The sequence below is a fragment of the Hyperolius riggenbachi genome, chromosome 8 (genome assembly GCF_040937935.1).
Source record: "Hyperolius riggenbachi isolate aHypRig1 chromosome 8, aHypRig1.pri, whole genome shotgun sequence".
Classification (NCBI taxonomy): domain Eukaryota; kingdom Metazoa; phylum Chordata; class Amphibia; order Anura; family Hyperoliidae; genus Hyperolius; species Hyperolius riggenbachi.
Window position 1 is genome coordinate 89850291 of NC_090653.1, and position 13445 is coordinate 89863735.

A 13445-nucleotide genomic window follows, 5' to 3' on the forward strand; every position below is an offset into this window, starting at 1 on the left:
TTGGCACACCTACAGTCATATGGGTTAGCTCATCTTCTCTTCTAGTTCACTTCATCAGGATCAGAAGCTTTGGAGGCAATTTGTTTTGCTAAATCTTAAAAGGTTAGTGTACAGGTAAAGTGACAAATATGTAAGGAGACCGAACTCAGGAGATAGGTTTTGGCAATAACTTACAGGTCTTCCCTGTATGTTCTGACCTTTGGTGAAAGAGGTGGGGTTATTCCCTCTTCTGACAAGACTCATTTGTTGAAATTTCAACGGACCCTTCCTTGAAAAGAGTTCAGGTTGCAAGAAAACCAATTGCAGTGTTCCATTTGCGGTGTGGATCATATCTTTTCAGAGGAAATGACAGACATACTTTCCAAATTTCAGGCAAGAACTCTTCATATAAATTGGGAACCGAGGCAACCTTTTGAAATTGTTGAGCTTGCAACAAGAAGGAATCGCATCGTGCCACTTGACATGCTGTGTCTGCACCTTTGTAAAAGTCTGGCTTACAGCAGAATTGCAGACAAGGATTTCCTAAATCATATAGGAAATTAATTTTCTCATGTTAGTAAACAAAATGCTTAGCAGAAAGGGAGATGCCACCATGAATGTTTGAACCCTGGGTCATATAGTTTACTTAGAGTCTCTTCCAAGGTCCATCAGGGTATTGGGTTCAAAGTAAGGCAAAGGTTAGAATCCCAGTGTGGACTAGCAGTGTTTATTTGAGGTTGATGTAAAAACTTTGCTGGGACTTGCACAAGTTGTAAGAAAAGAGTTAGCGTCATTGACATTGTGGTGAAAGCTCAGCAAAAGCAGCCACCTTTGTAGCTGTAAACAGTCAAGGGCAGGGATTGAATGATAAGCATGAGTGAGGAAGCACAGGCTTTTGCAAAGTCTCCGAGGACATTTACAACAAGAGGAGCACATACTCTACAGAAGTGACAAGAACAGAGCTCAACGACCACGAAGGGACTTGAACCCTCAATCTTCTGATCCGAAGTCAGACGCCTTATCCATTAGGCCACGCGGTCTCATGCCTCTTTATGAAGAAACCATTTTCCACTGGAAACAGCCACCGCATAGGAAAAGACGCTCAAGGAGCACAAAGGATTTCATTTGTTAGAGCAGGCACATGACATTGCTGTCTAAGGTATTGCAGTGATCCAAAATGGCAGTTTGATGAGTGTTTTCAGAAAAAAAAACATGCCTTGCAGTGTTCATGAAGTCTTCTAGGCTAAGTTTGTGGTTGTCTCTTCTCTGTTAAGTATAGTCATTGTGCCAGCTGCATGGGTACATAGTACACCGCTTGTCAGGATGGCCGAGTGGTCTAAGGCGCCAGACTCAAGAGGCTTCTCTTCCCTTCTCATGGGCCTTCTGGTCTCCGAATGGAGGCGTGGGTTCAAATCCCACTTCTGACAGAGCTTTTTCACTTTGTCCATCATGGCACATTGGTCAGGCCTGCCAAAACAAGCTCTTGGGTCTTTTCATTTACTAGGCTCTTCAAAGGGCCTTCTCAACAGCAACCTCACATGGACTTTTGGAAAATCTCGCAGAAAAGGAACAAGGCCGACTTTTTTCTACAAGCTTTCTAACACACGTTTTACAAACTGACAAATTCCATCCCCTTTGGCACACCTACAGTCATATGGGTTAGCTCATCTTCTCTTCTAGTTCACTTCATCAGGATCAGAAGCTTTGGAGGCAATTTGTTTTGCTAAATCTTAAAAGGTTAGTGTACAGGTAAAGTGACAAATATGTAAGGAGACCGAACTCAGGAGATAGGTTTTGGCAATAACTTACAGGTCTTCCCTGTATGTTCTGACCTTTGGTGAAAGAGGTGGGGTTATTCCCTCTTCTGACAAGACTCATTTGTTGAAATTTCAACGGACCCTTCCTTGAAAAGAGTTCAGGTTGCAAGAAAACCAATTGCAGTGTTCCATTTGCGGTGTGGATCATATCTTTTCAGAGGAAATGACAGACATACTTTCCAAATTTCAGGCAAGAACTCTTCATATAAATTGGGAACCGAGGCAACCTTTTAAAATTGTTGAGCTTGCAACAAGAAGGAATCGCATCGTGCCACTTGACATGCTGTGTCTGCACCTTTGTAAAAGTCTGGCTTACAGCAGAATTGCAGACAAGGATTTCCTAAATCATATAGGAAATTAATTTTCTCATGTTAGTAAACAAAATGCTTAGCAGAAAGGGAGATGCCACCATGAATGTTTGAACCCTGGGTCATATAGTTTACTTAGAGTCTCTTCCAAGGTCCATCAGGGTATTGGGTTCAAAGTAAGGCAAAGGTTAGAATCCCAGTGTGGACTAGCAGTGTTTATTTGAGGTTGATGTAAAAACTTTGCTGGGACTTGCACAAGTTGTAAGAAAAGAGTTAGCGTCATTGACATTGTGGTGAAAGCTCAGCAAAAGCAGCCACCTTTGTAGCTGTAAACAGTCAAGGGCAGGGATTGAATGATAAGCATGAGTGAGGAAGCACAGGCTTTTGCAAAGTCTCCGAGGACATTTACAACAAGAGGAGCAAATACTCTACAGAAGTGACAAGAACAGAACTCAACGACCACGAAGGGACTCGAACCCTCAAACTTCTGATCCGAAGTCAGACGCCTTATCCATTAGGCCACGCGGTCTCATGCCTCTTTATGAAGAAACCATTTTCCACTGGAAACAGCCACCGCATAGGAAAAGACGCTCAAGGAGCACAAAGGATTTCATTTGTTAGAGCAGGCACATGACATTGCTGTCTAAGGTATTGCAGTGATCCAAAATGGCAGTTTGATGAGTGTTTTCAGAGAAAAAAACATGCCTTGCAGTGTTCATGAAGTCTTCTAGGCTAAGTTTGTGGTTGTCTCTTCTCTGTTAAGTATAGTCATTGTGCCAGCTGCATGGGTATATAGTGCACCGCTTGTCAGGTTGGCCGAGTGGTCTAAGGCGCCAGACTCAAGAGGCTTCTCTTCCCTTCTCATGGGCCTTCTGGTCTCCGAATGGAGGCGTGGGTTCAAATCCCACTTCTGACAGAGCTTTTCACTTTGTCCATCATGGCACATTGGTCAGGCCTGCCAAAACAAGCTCTTGGGTCTTTTCATTTACTAGGCTCTTCAAAGGGCCTTCTCAACAGCAACCTCACATGGACTTTTGGAAAATCTCGCAGAAAAGGAACAAGGCCGACTTTTTTCTACAAGCTTTCTAACACACGTTTTACAAACTGACAAATTCCATCCCCTTTGGCACACCTACAGTCATATGGGTTAGCTCATCTTCTCTTCTAGTTCACTTCATCAGGATCAGAAGCTTTGGAGGCAATTTGTTTTGCTAAATCTTAAAAGGTTAGTGTAGAGGTAAAGTGACAAATATGTAAGGAGACCGAACTCAGGAGATAGGTTTTGGCAATAACTTACAGGTCTTCCCTGTATGTTCTGACCTTTGGTGAAAGAGGTGGGGTTATTCCCTCTTCTGACAAGACTCATTTGTTGAAATTTCAACGGACCCTTCCTTGAAAAGAGTTCAGGTTGCAAGAAAACCAATTGCAGTGTTCCATTTGCGGTGTGGATCATATCTTTTCAGAGGAAATGACAGACATACTTTCCAAATTTCAGGCAAGAACTCTTCATATAAATTGGGAACCGAGGCAACCTTTTGAAATTGTTGAGCTTGCAACAAGAAGGAATCGCATCGTGCCACTTGACATGCTGTGTCTGCACCTTTGTAAAAGTCTGGCTTACAGCAGAATTGCAGACAAGGATTTCCTAAATCATATAGGAAATTAATTTTCTCATGTTAGTAAACAAAATGCTTAGCAGAAAGGGAGATGCCACCATGAATGTTTGAACCCTGGGTCATATAGTTTACTTAGAGTCTCTTCCAAGGTCCATCAGGGTATTGGGTTCAAAGTAAGGCAAAGGTTAGAATCCCAGTGTGGACTAGCAGTGTTTATTTGAGGTTGATGTAAAAACTTTGCTGGGACTTGCACAAGTTGTAGGAAAAGAGTTAGCGTCATTGACATTGTGGTGAAAGCTCAGCAAAAGCAGCAACCTTTGTAGCTGTAAACAGTCAAGGGCAGGGATTGAATGATAAGCATGAGTGAGGAAGCACAGGCTTTTGCAAAGTCTCCGAGGACATTTACAACAAGAGGAGCAAATACTCTACAGAAGTGACAAGAACAGAACTCAACGACCACGAAGGGACTCAAACCCTCAATCTTCTGATCCGAAGTCAGACGCCTTATCCATTAGGCCACGTGGTCTCATGCCTCTTTATGAAGAAACCATTTTCCACTGGAAACAGCCACCGCATAGGAAAAGACGCTCAAGGAGCACAAAGGATTTCATTTGTTAGAGCAGGCACATGACATTGCTGTCTAAGGTATTGCAGTGATCCAAAATGGCAGTTTGATGAGTGTTTTCAGAGAAAAAAACATGCCTTGCAGTGTTCATGAAGTCTTCTAGGCTAAGTTTGTGGTTGTCTCTTCTCTGTTAAGTATAGTCATTGTGCCAGCTGCATGGGTACATAGTGCACCGCTTGTCAGGATGGCCGAGTGGTCTAAGGCGCCAGACTCAAGAGGCTTCTCTTCCCTTCTCATGGGCCTTCTGGTCTCCGATGGAGGCGTGGGTTCAAATCCCACTTCTGACAGAGCTTTTTCACTTTGTCCATCATGGCACATTGGTCAGGCCTGCCAAAACAAGCTCTTGGGTCTTTTCATTTACTAGGCTCTTCAAAGGGCCTTCTCAACAGCAACCTCACATGGACTTTTGGAAAATCTCGCAGAAAAGGAACAAGGCCGACTTTTTTCTACAAGCTTTCTAACACACGTTTTACAAACTGACAAATTCCATCCCCTTTGGCACACCTACAGTCATATGGGTTAGCTCATCTTCTCTTCTAGTTCACTTCATCAGGATCAGAAGCTTTGGAGGCAATTTGTTTTGCTAAATCTTAAAAGGTTAGTGTACAGGTAAAGTGACAAATATGTAAGGAGACCGAACTCAGGAGATAGGTTTTGGCAATAACTTACAGGTCTTCCCTGTATGTTCTGACCTTTGGTGAAAGAGGTGGGGTTATTCCCTCTTCTGACAAGACTCATTTGTTGAAATTTCAACGGACCCTTCCTTGAAAAGAGTTCAGGTTGCAAGAAAACCAATTGCAGTGTTCCATTTGCGGTGTAGATCATATCTTTTCAGAGGAAATGACAGACATACTTTCCAAATTTCAGGCAAGAACTCTTCATATAAATTGGGAACCGAGGCAACCTTTTGAAATTGTTGAGCTTGAAACAAGAAGGAATCGCATCGTGCCACTTGACATGCTGTGTCTGCACCTTTGTAAAAGTCTGGCTTACAGCAGAATTGCAGACAAGGATTTCCTAAATCATATAGGAAATTAATTTTCTCATGTTAGTAAACAAAATGCTTAGCAGAAAGGGAGATGCCACCATGAATGTTTGAACCCTGGGTCATATAGTTTACTTAGAGTCTCTTCCCAGGTCTATCAGGGTATTGGGTTCAAAGTAAGGCAAAGGTTAGAATCCCAGTGTGGACTAGCAGTGTTTATTTGAGGTTGATGTAAAAACTTTGCTGGGACTTGCACAAGTTGTAAGAAAAGAGTTAGCGTCATTGACATTGTGGTGAAAGCTCAGCAAAAGCAGCCACCTTTGTAGCTGTAAACAGTCAAGGGCAGGGATTGAATGATAAGCATGAGTGAGGAAGCACAGGCTTTTGCAAAGTCTCCGAGGACATTTACAACAAGAGGAGCAAATACTCTACAGAAGTGACAAGAACAGAGCTCAACGACCACAAAGGGACTCAAACCCTCAATCTTCTGATCCGAAGTCAGACACCTTATCCATTAGGCCACGCGGTCTCATGCCTCTTTATGAAGAAACCATTTTCCACTGGAAACAGCCACCGCATAGGAAAAGACGCTCAAGGAGCACAAAGGATTTCATTTGTTAGAGCAGGCACATGACATTGCTGTCTAAGGTATTGCAGTGATCCAAAATGGCAGTTTGATGAGTGTTTTCAGAGAAAAAAACATGCCTTGCAGTGTTCATGAAGTCTTCTAGGCTAAGTTTGTGGTTGTCTCTTCTCTGTTAAGTATAGTCATTGTGCCAGCTGCATGGGTACATAGTACACAGCTTGTCAGGATGGCCGAGTGGTCTAAGGCGCCAGACTCAAGAGGCTTCTCTTCCCTTCTCATGGGCCTTCTGGTCTCCGAATGGAGGCGTGGGTTCAAATCCCACTTCTGACAGAGCTTTTCACTTTGTCCATCATGGCACATTGGTCAGGCCTGCCAAAACAAGCTCTTGGGTCTTTTCATTTACTAGGCTCTTCAAAGGGCCTTCTCAACAGCAACCTCACATGGACTTTTTGAAAATCTCGCAGAAAATGAACAAGGCCGACTTTTTTCTACAAGCTTTCTAACACACGTTTTACAAACTGACAAATTCCATCCCCTTTGGCACACCTACAGTCATATGGGTTAGCTCATCTTCTCTTCTAGTTCACTTCATCAGGATCAGAAGCTTTGGAGGCAATTTGTTTTGCTAAATCTTAAAAGGTTAGTGTACAGGTAAAGTGACAAATATGTAAGGAGACCGAACTCAGGAGATAGGTTTTGGCAATAACTTACAGGTCTTCCCTGTATGTTCTGACCTTTGGTGAAAGAGGTGGGGTTATTCCCTCTTCTGACAAGACTCATTTGTTGAAATTTCAACGGACCCTTCCTTGAAAAGAGTTCAGGTTGCAAGAAAACCAATTGCAGTGTTCCATTTGCGGTGTGGATCATATCTTTTCAGAGGAAATGACAGACATACTTTCCAAATTTCAGGCAAGAACTCTTCATATAAATTGGGAACCGAGGCAACCTTTTGAAATTGTTGAGCTTGAAACAAGAAGGAATCGCATCGTGCCACTTGACATGCTGTGTCTGCACCTTTGTAAAAGTCTGGCTTACAGCAGAATTGCAGACAAGGATTTCCTAAATCATATAGGAAATTAATTTTCTCATGTTAGTAAACAAAATGCTTAGCAGAAAGGGAGATGCCACCATGAATGTTTGAACCCTGGGTCATATAGTTTACTTAGAGTCTCTTCCCAGGTCTATCAGGGTATTGGGTTCAAAGTAAGGCAAAGGTTAGAATCCCAGTGTGGACTAGCAGTGTTTATTTGAGGTTGATGTAAAAACTTTGCTGGGACTTGCACAAGTTGTAAGAAAAGAGTTAGCGTCATTGACATTGTGGTGAAAGCTCAGCAAAAGCAGCCACCTTTGTAGCTGTAAACAGTCAAGGGCAGGGATTGAATGATAAGCATGAGTGAGGAAGCACAGGCTTTTGCAAAGTCTCCGAGGACATTTACAACAAGAGGAGCAAATACTCTACAGAAGTGACAAGAACAGAGCTCAACGACCACAAAGGGACTCAAACCCTCAATCTTCTGATCCGAAGTCAGACACCTTATCCATTAGGCCACGCGGTCTCATGCCTCTTTATGAAGAAACCATTTTCCACTGGAAACAGCCACCGCATAGGAAAAGACGCTCAAGGAGCACAAAGGATTTCATTTGTTAGAGCAGGCACATGACATTGCTGTCTAAGGTATTGCAGTGATCCAAAATGGCAGTTTGATGAGTGTTTTCAGAGAAAAAAACATGCCTTGCAGTGTTCATGAAGTCTTCTAGGCTAAGTTTGTGGTTGTCTCTTCTCTGTTAAGTATAGTCATTGTGCCAGCTGCATGGGTACATAGTGCACCGCTTGTCAGGATGGCCGAGTGGTCTAAGGCGCCAGACTCAAGAGGCTTCTCTTCCCTTCTCATGGGCCTTCTGGTCTCCGATGGAGGCGTGGGTTCAAATCCCACTTCTGACAGAGCTTTTTCACTTTGTCCATCATGGCACATTGGTCAGGCCTGCCAAAACAAGCTCTTGGGTCTTTTCATTTACTAGGCTCTTCAAAGGGCCTTCTCAACAGCAACCTCACATGGACTTTTGGAAAATCTCGCAGAAAAGGAACAAGGCCGACTTTTTTCTACAAGCTTTCTAACACACGTTTTACAAACTGACAAATTCCATCCCCTTTGGCACACCTACAGTCATATGGGTTAGCTCATCTTCTCTTCTAGTTCACTTCATCAGGATCAGAAGCTTTGGAGGCAATTTGTTTTGCTAAATCTTAAAAGGTTAGTGTACAGGTAAAGTGACAAATATGTAAGGAGACCGAACTCAGGAGATAGGTTTTGGCAATAACTTACAGGTCTTCCCTGTATGTTCTGACCTTTGGTGAAAGAGGTGGGGTTATTCCCTCTTCTGACAAGACTCATTTGTTGAAATTTCAACGGACCCTTCCTTGAAAAGAGTTCAGGTTGCAAGAAAACCAATTGCAGTGTTCCATTTGCGGTGTAGATCATATCTTTTCAGAGGAAATGACAGACATACTTTCCAAATTTCAGGCAAGAACTCTTCATATAAATTGGGAACCGAGGCAACCTTTTGAAATTGTTGAGCTTGAAACAAGAAGGAATCGCATCGTGCCACTTGACATGCTGTGTCTGCACCTTTGTAAAAGTCTGGCTTACAGCAGAATTGCAGACAAGGATTTCCTAAATCATATAGGAAATTAATTTTCTCATGTTAGTAAACAAAATGCTTAGCAGAAAGGGAGATGCCACCATGAATGTTTGAACCCTGGGTCATATAGTTTACTTAGAGTCTCTTCCCAGGTCTATCAGGGTATTGGGTTCAAAGTAAGGCAAAGGTTAGAATCCCAGTGTGGACTAGCAGTGTTTATTTGAGGTTGATGTAAAAACTTTGCTGGGACTTGCACAAGTTGTAAGAAAAGAGTTAGCGTCATTGACATTGTGGTGAAAGCTCAGCAAAAGCAGCCACCTTTGTAGCTGTAAACAGTCAAGGGCAGGGATTGAATGATAAGCATGAGTGAGGAAGCACAGGCTTTTGCAAAGTCTCCGAGGACATTTACAACAAGAGGAGCAAATACTCTACAGAAGTGACAAGAACAGAGCTCAACGACCACAAAGGGACTCAAACCCTCAATCTTCTGATCCGAAGTCAGACACCTTATCCATTAGGCCACGCGGTCTCATGCCTCTTTATGAAGAAACCATTTTCCACTGGAAACAGCCACCGCATAGGAAAAGACGCTCAAGGAGCACAAAGGATTTCATTTGTTAGAGCAGGCACATGACATTGCTGTCTAAGGTATTGCAGTGATCCAAAATGGCAGTTTGATGAGTGTTTTCAGAGAAAAAAACATGCCTTGCAGTGTTCATGAAGTCTTCTAGGCTAAGTTTGTGGTTGTCTCTTCTCTGTTAAGTATAGTCATTGTGCCAGCTGCATGGGTACATAGTACACAGCTTGTCAGGATGGCCGAGTGGTCTAAGGCGCCAGACTCAAGAGGCTTCTCTTCCCTTCTCATGGGCCTTCTGGTCTCCGAATGGAGGCGTGGGTTCAAATCCCACTTCTGACAGAGCTTTTCACTTTGTCCATCATGGCACATTGGTCAGGCCTGCCAAAACAAGCTCTTGGGTCTTTTCATTTACTAGGCTCTTCAAAGGGCCTTCTCAACAGCAACCTCACATGGACTTTTTGAAAATCTCGCAGAAAATGAACAAGGCCGACTTTTTTCTACAAGCTTTCTAACACACGTTTTACAAACTGACAAATTCCATCCCCTTTGGCACACCTACAGTCATATGGGTTAGCTCATCTTCTCTTCTAGTTCACTTCATCAGGATCAGAAGCTTTGGAGGCAATTTGTTTTGCTAAATCTTAAAAGGTTAGTGTACAGGTAAAGTGACAAATATGTAAGGAGACCGAACTCAGGAGATAGGTTTTGGCAATAACTTACAGGTCTTCCCTGTATGTTCTGACCTTTGGTGAAAGAGGTGGGGTTATTCCCTCTTCTGACAAGACTCATTTGTTGAAATTTCAACGGACCCTTCCTTGAAAAGAGTTCAGGTTGCAAGAAAACCAATTGCAGTGTTCCATTTGCGGTGTGGATCATATCTTTTCAGAGGAAATGACAGACATACTTTCCAAATTTCAGGCAAGAACTCTTCATATAAATTGGGAACCGAGGCAACCTTTTGAAATTGTTGAGCTTGCAACAAGAAGGAATCGCATCGTGCCACTTGACATGCTGTGTCTGCACCTTTGTAAAAGTCTGGCTTACAGCAGAATTGCAGACAAGGATTTCCTAAATCATATAGGAAATTAATTTTCTCATGTTAGTAAACAAAATGCTTAGCAGAAAGGGAGTTGCCACCATGAATGTTTGAACCCTGGGTCATATAGTTTACTTAGAGTCTCTTCCAAGGTCCATCAGGGTATTGGGTTCAAAGTAAGGCAAAGGTTAGAATCCCAGTGTGGAATAGCAGTGTTTATTTGAGGTTGATGTAAAAACTTTGCTGGGACTTGCACAAGTTGTAAGAAAAGAGTTAGCGTCATTGACATTGTGGTGAAAGCTCAGCAAAAGCAGCCACCTTTGTAGCTGTAAACAGTCAAGGGCAGGGATTGAATGATAAGCATGAGTGAGGAAGCACAGGCTTTTGCAAAGTCTCCGAGGACATTTACAACAAGAGGAGCAAATACTCTACAGAAGTGACAAGAACAGAGCTCAACAACCACAAAGGGACTCGAACCCTTAATCTTCTGATCCGAAGTCAGACGCCTTATCCATTAGGCCACGCGGTCTCATGCCTCTTTATGAAGAAACCATTTTCCACTGGAAACAGCCACCGCATAGGAAAAGACGCTCAAGGAGCACAAAGGATTTCATTTGTTAGAGCAGGCACATGACATTGCTGTCTAAGGTATTGCAGTGATCCAAAATGGCAGTTTGATGAGTGTTTTCAGAAAAAAAAACATGCCTTGCAGTGTTCATGAAGTCTTCTAGGCTAAGTTTGTGGTTGTCTCTTCTCTGTTAAGTATAGTCATTGTGCCAGCTGCATGGGTACATAGTGCACCGCTCGTCAGGATGGCCGAGTGGTCTAAGGCGCCAGACTCAAGAGGCTTCTCTTCCCTTCTCATGGGCCTTCTGGTCTCCAAATGGAGGCGTGGGTTCAAATCCCACTTCTGACAGAGCTTTTCACTTTGTCCATCATGGCACATTGGTCAGGCCTGCCAAAACAAGCTCTTGGGTCTTTTCATTTACTAGGCTCTTCAAAGGGCCTTCTCAACAGCAACCTCACATGGACTTTTTGAAAATCTCGCAGAAAAGGAACAAGGCCGACTTTTTTCTACAAGCTTTCTAACACACGTTTTACAAACTGACAAATTCCATCCCCTTTGGCACACCTACAGTCATATGGGTTAGCTCATCTTCTCTTCTAGTTCACTTCATCAGGATCAGAAGCTTTGGAGGCAATTTGTTTTGCTAAATCTTAAAAGGTTAGTGTACAGGTAAAGTGACAAATATGTAAGGAGACCGAACTCAGGAGATAGGTTTTGGCAATAACTTACAGGTCTTCCCTGTATGTTCTGACCTTTGGTGAAAGAGGTGGGGTTATTCCCTCTTCTGACAAGACTCATTTGTTGAAATTTCAACGGACCCTTCCTTGAAAAGAGTTCAGGTTGCAAGAAAACCAATTGCAGTGTTCCATTTGCGGTGTGGATCATATCTTTTCAGAGGAAATGACAGACATACTTTCCAAATTTCAGGCAAGAACTCTTCATATAAATTGGGAACCGAGGCAACCTTTTGAAATTGTTGAGCTTGCAACAAGAAGGAATCGCATCGTGCCACTTGACATGCTGTGTCTGCACCTTTGTAAAAGTCTGGCTTACAGCAGAATTGCAGACAAGGATTTCCTAAATCATATAGGAAATTAATTTTCTCATGTTAGTAAACAAAATGCTTAGCAGAAAGGGAGTTGCCACCATGAATGTTTGAACCCTGGGTCATATAGTTTACTTAGAGTCTCTTCCAAGGTCCATCAGGTTATTGGGTTCAAAGTAAGGCAAAGGTTAGAATCCCAGTGTGGACTAGCAGTGTTTATTTGAGGTTGATGTAAAAACTTTGCTGGGACTTGCACAAGTTGTAAGAAAAGAGTTAGCGTCATTGACATTGTGGTGAAAGCTCAGCAAAAGCAGCCACCTTTGTAGCTGTAAACAGTCAAGGGCAGGGATTGAATGATAAGCATGAGTGAGGAAGCACAGGCTTTTGCAAAGTCTCCGAGGACATTTACAACAAGAGGAGCAAATACTCTACAGAAGTGACAAGAACAGAGCTCAACAACCACGAAGGGACTCGAACCCTCAATCTTCTGATCCGAAGTCAGACGCCTTATCCATTAGGCCACGCGGTCTCATGCCTCTTTATGAAGAAACCATTTTCCACTGGAAACAGCCACCGCATAGGAAAAGACGCTCAAGGAGCACAAAGGATTTCATTTGTTAGAGCAGGCACATGACATTGCTGTCTAAGGTATTGCAGTGATCCAAAATGGCAGTTTGATGAGTGTTTTCAGAAAAAAAAACATGCCTTGCAGTGTTCATGAAGTCTTCTAGGCTAAGTTTGTGGTTGTCTCTTCTCTGTTAAGTATAGTCATTGTGCCAGCTGCATGGGTACATAGTGCACCGCTCGTCAGGATGGCCGAGTGGTCTAAGGCGCCAGACTCAAGAGGCTTCTCTTCCCTTCTCATGGGCCTTCTGGTCTCCAAATGGAGGCGTGGGTTCAAATCCCACTTCTGACAGAGCTTTTCACTTTGTCCATCATGGCACATTGGTCAGGCCTGCCAAAACAAGCTCTTGGGTCTTTTCATTTACTAGGCTCTTCAAAGGGCCTTCTCAACAGCAACCTCACATGGACTTTTTGAAAATCTCGCAGAAAAGGAACAAGGCCGACTTTTTTCTACAAGCTTTCTAACACACGTTTTACAAACTGACAAATTCCATCCCCTTTGGCACACCTACAGTCATATGGGTTAGCTCATCTTCTCTTCTAGTTCACTTCATCAGGATCAGAAGCTTTGGAGGCAATTTGTTTTGCTAAATCTTAAAAGGTTAGTGTACAGGTAAAGTGACAAATATGTAAGGAGACTGAACTCAGGAGATAGGTTTTGGCAATAACTTACAGGTCTTCCCTGTATGTTCTGACCTTTGGTGAAAGAGGTGGGGTTATTCCCTCTTCTGACAAGACTCATTTGTTGAAATTTCAACGGACCCTTCCTTGAAAAGAGTTCAGGTTGCAAGAAAACCAATTGCAGTGTTCCATTTGCGGTGTGGATCATATCTTTTCAGAGGAAATGACAGACATACTTTCCAAATTTCAGGCAAGAACTCTTCATATAAATTGGGAACCGAGGCAACCTTTTGAAATTGTTGAGCTTGCAACAAGAAGGAATCGCATCGTGCCACTTGACATGCTGTGTCTGCACCTTTGTAAAAGTCTGGCTTACAGCAGAATTGCAGACAAGGATTTCCTAAATCATATAGGAAAT

The 13445-nt window shown here is 42.9% G+C and overlaps 16 non-coding genes across 16 annotated transcripts; 8 read left to right on the forward strand and 8 right to left on the reverse strand.

Annotated features, from left to right (window-relative positions):
• Positions 1-946: 946 nt before the first annotated feature.
• TRNAR-UCG (transfer RNA arginine (anticodon UCG)) lies at positions 947-1019 on the reverse strand. The gene has a single exon. It is a non-coding gene; the product is annotated as a tRNA-Arg (tRNA).
• Positions 1020-1296: 277 nt separating this feature from the next.
• Positions 1297-1406, forward strand: TRNAL-CAA (transfer RNA leucine (anticodon CAA)). The gene is made up of 2 exons: positions 1297-1334; positions 1361-1406. It is a non-coding gene; the product is annotated as a tRNA-Leu (tRNA).
• A 1154-nt stretch (positions 1407-2560) lies between these two features.
• TRNAR-UCG (transfer RNA arginine (anticodon UCG)) lies at positions 2561-2633 on the reverse strand. Its single transcript has one exon. It is a non-coding gene; the product is annotated as a tRNA-Arg (tRNA).
• Positions 2634-2910: 277 nt separating this feature from the next.
• TRNAL-CAA (transfer RNA leucine (anticodon CAA)) lies at positions 2911-3020 on the forward strand. Its single transcript has 2 exons — positions 2911-2948; positions 2975-3020. It is a non-coding gene; the product is annotated as a tRNA-Leu (tRNA).
• A 1153-nt stretch (positions 3021-4173) lies between these two features.
• On the reverse strand, positions 4174-4246 carry TRNAR-UCG (transfer RNA arginine (anticodon UCG)). The gene has a single exon. It is a non-coding gene; the product is annotated as a tRNA-Arg (tRNA).
• Positions 4247-4523: 277 nt separating this feature from the next.
• On the forward strand, positions 4524-4632 carry TRNAL-CAA (transfer RNA leucine (anticodon CAA)). The gene is made up of 2 exons: positions 4524-4561; positions 4588-4632. It is a non-coding gene; the product is annotated as a tRNA-Leu (tRNA).
• Positions 4633-5786: 1154 nt separating this feature from the next.
• TRNAR-UCG (transfer RNA arginine (anticodon UCG)) lies at positions 5787-5859 on the reverse strand. The gene has a single exon. It is a non-coding gene; the product is annotated as a tRNA-Arg (tRNA).
• Positions 5860-6136: 277 nt separating this feature from the next.
• On the forward strand, positions 6137-6246 carry TRNAL-CAA (transfer RNA leucine (anticodon CAA)). Its single transcript has 2 exons — positions 6137-6174; positions 6201-6246. It is a non-coding gene; the product is annotated as a tRNA-Leu (tRNA).
• A 1153-nt stretch (positions 6247-7399) lies between these two features.
• TRNAR-UCG (transfer RNA arginine (anticodon UCG)) lies at positions 7400-7472 on the reverse strand. The gene has a single exon. It is a non-coding gene; the product is annotated as a tRNA-Arg (tRNA).
• Positions 7473-7749: 277 nt separating this feature from the next.
• On the forward strand, positions 7750-7858 carry TRNAL-CAA (transfer RNA leucine (anticodon CAA)). The gene is made up of 2 exons: positions 7750-7787; positions 7814-7858. It is a non-coding gene; the product is annotated as a tRNA-Leu (tRNA).
• Positions 7859-9012: 1154 nt separating this feature from the next.
• TRNAR-UCG (transfer RNA arginine (anticodon UCG)) lies at positions 9013-9085 on the reverse strand. The gene has a single exon. It is a non-coding gene; the product is annotated as a tRNA-Arg (tRNA).
• A 277-nt stretch (positions 9086-9362) lies between these two features.
• On the forward strand, positions 9363-9472 carry TRNAL-CAA (transfer RNA leucine (anticodon CAA)). The gene is made up of 2 exons: positions 9363-9400; positions 9427-9472. It is a non-coding gene; the product is annotated as a tRNA-Leu (tRNA).
• A 1153-nt stretch (positions 9473-10625) lies between these two features.
• Positions 10626-10698, reverse strand: TRNAR-UCG (transfer RNA arginine (anticodon UCG)). Its single transcript has one exon. It is a non-coding gene; the product is annotated as a tRNA-Arg (tRNA).
• Positions 10699-10975: 277 nt separating this feature from the next.
• On the forward strand, positions 10976-11085 carry TRNAL-CAA (transfer RNA leucine (anticodon CAA)). Its single transcript has 2 exons — positions 10976-11013; positions 11040-11085. It is a non-coding gene; the product is annotated as a tRNA-Leu (tRNA).
• A 1153-nt stretch (positions 11086-12238) lies between these two features.
• TRNAR-UCG (transfer RNA arginine (anticodon UCG)) lies at positions 12239-12311 on the reverse strand. Its single transcript has one exon. It is a non-coding gene; the product is annotated as a tRNA-Arg (tRNA).
• Positions 12312-12588: 277 nt separating this feature from the next.
• Positions 12589-12698, forward strand: TRNAL-CAA (transfer RNA leucine (anticodon CAA)). The gene is made up of 2 exons: positions 12589-12626; positions 12653-12698. It is a non-coding gene; the product is annotated as a tRNA-Leu (tRNA).
• Positions 12699-13445: the final 747 nt, after the last annotated feature.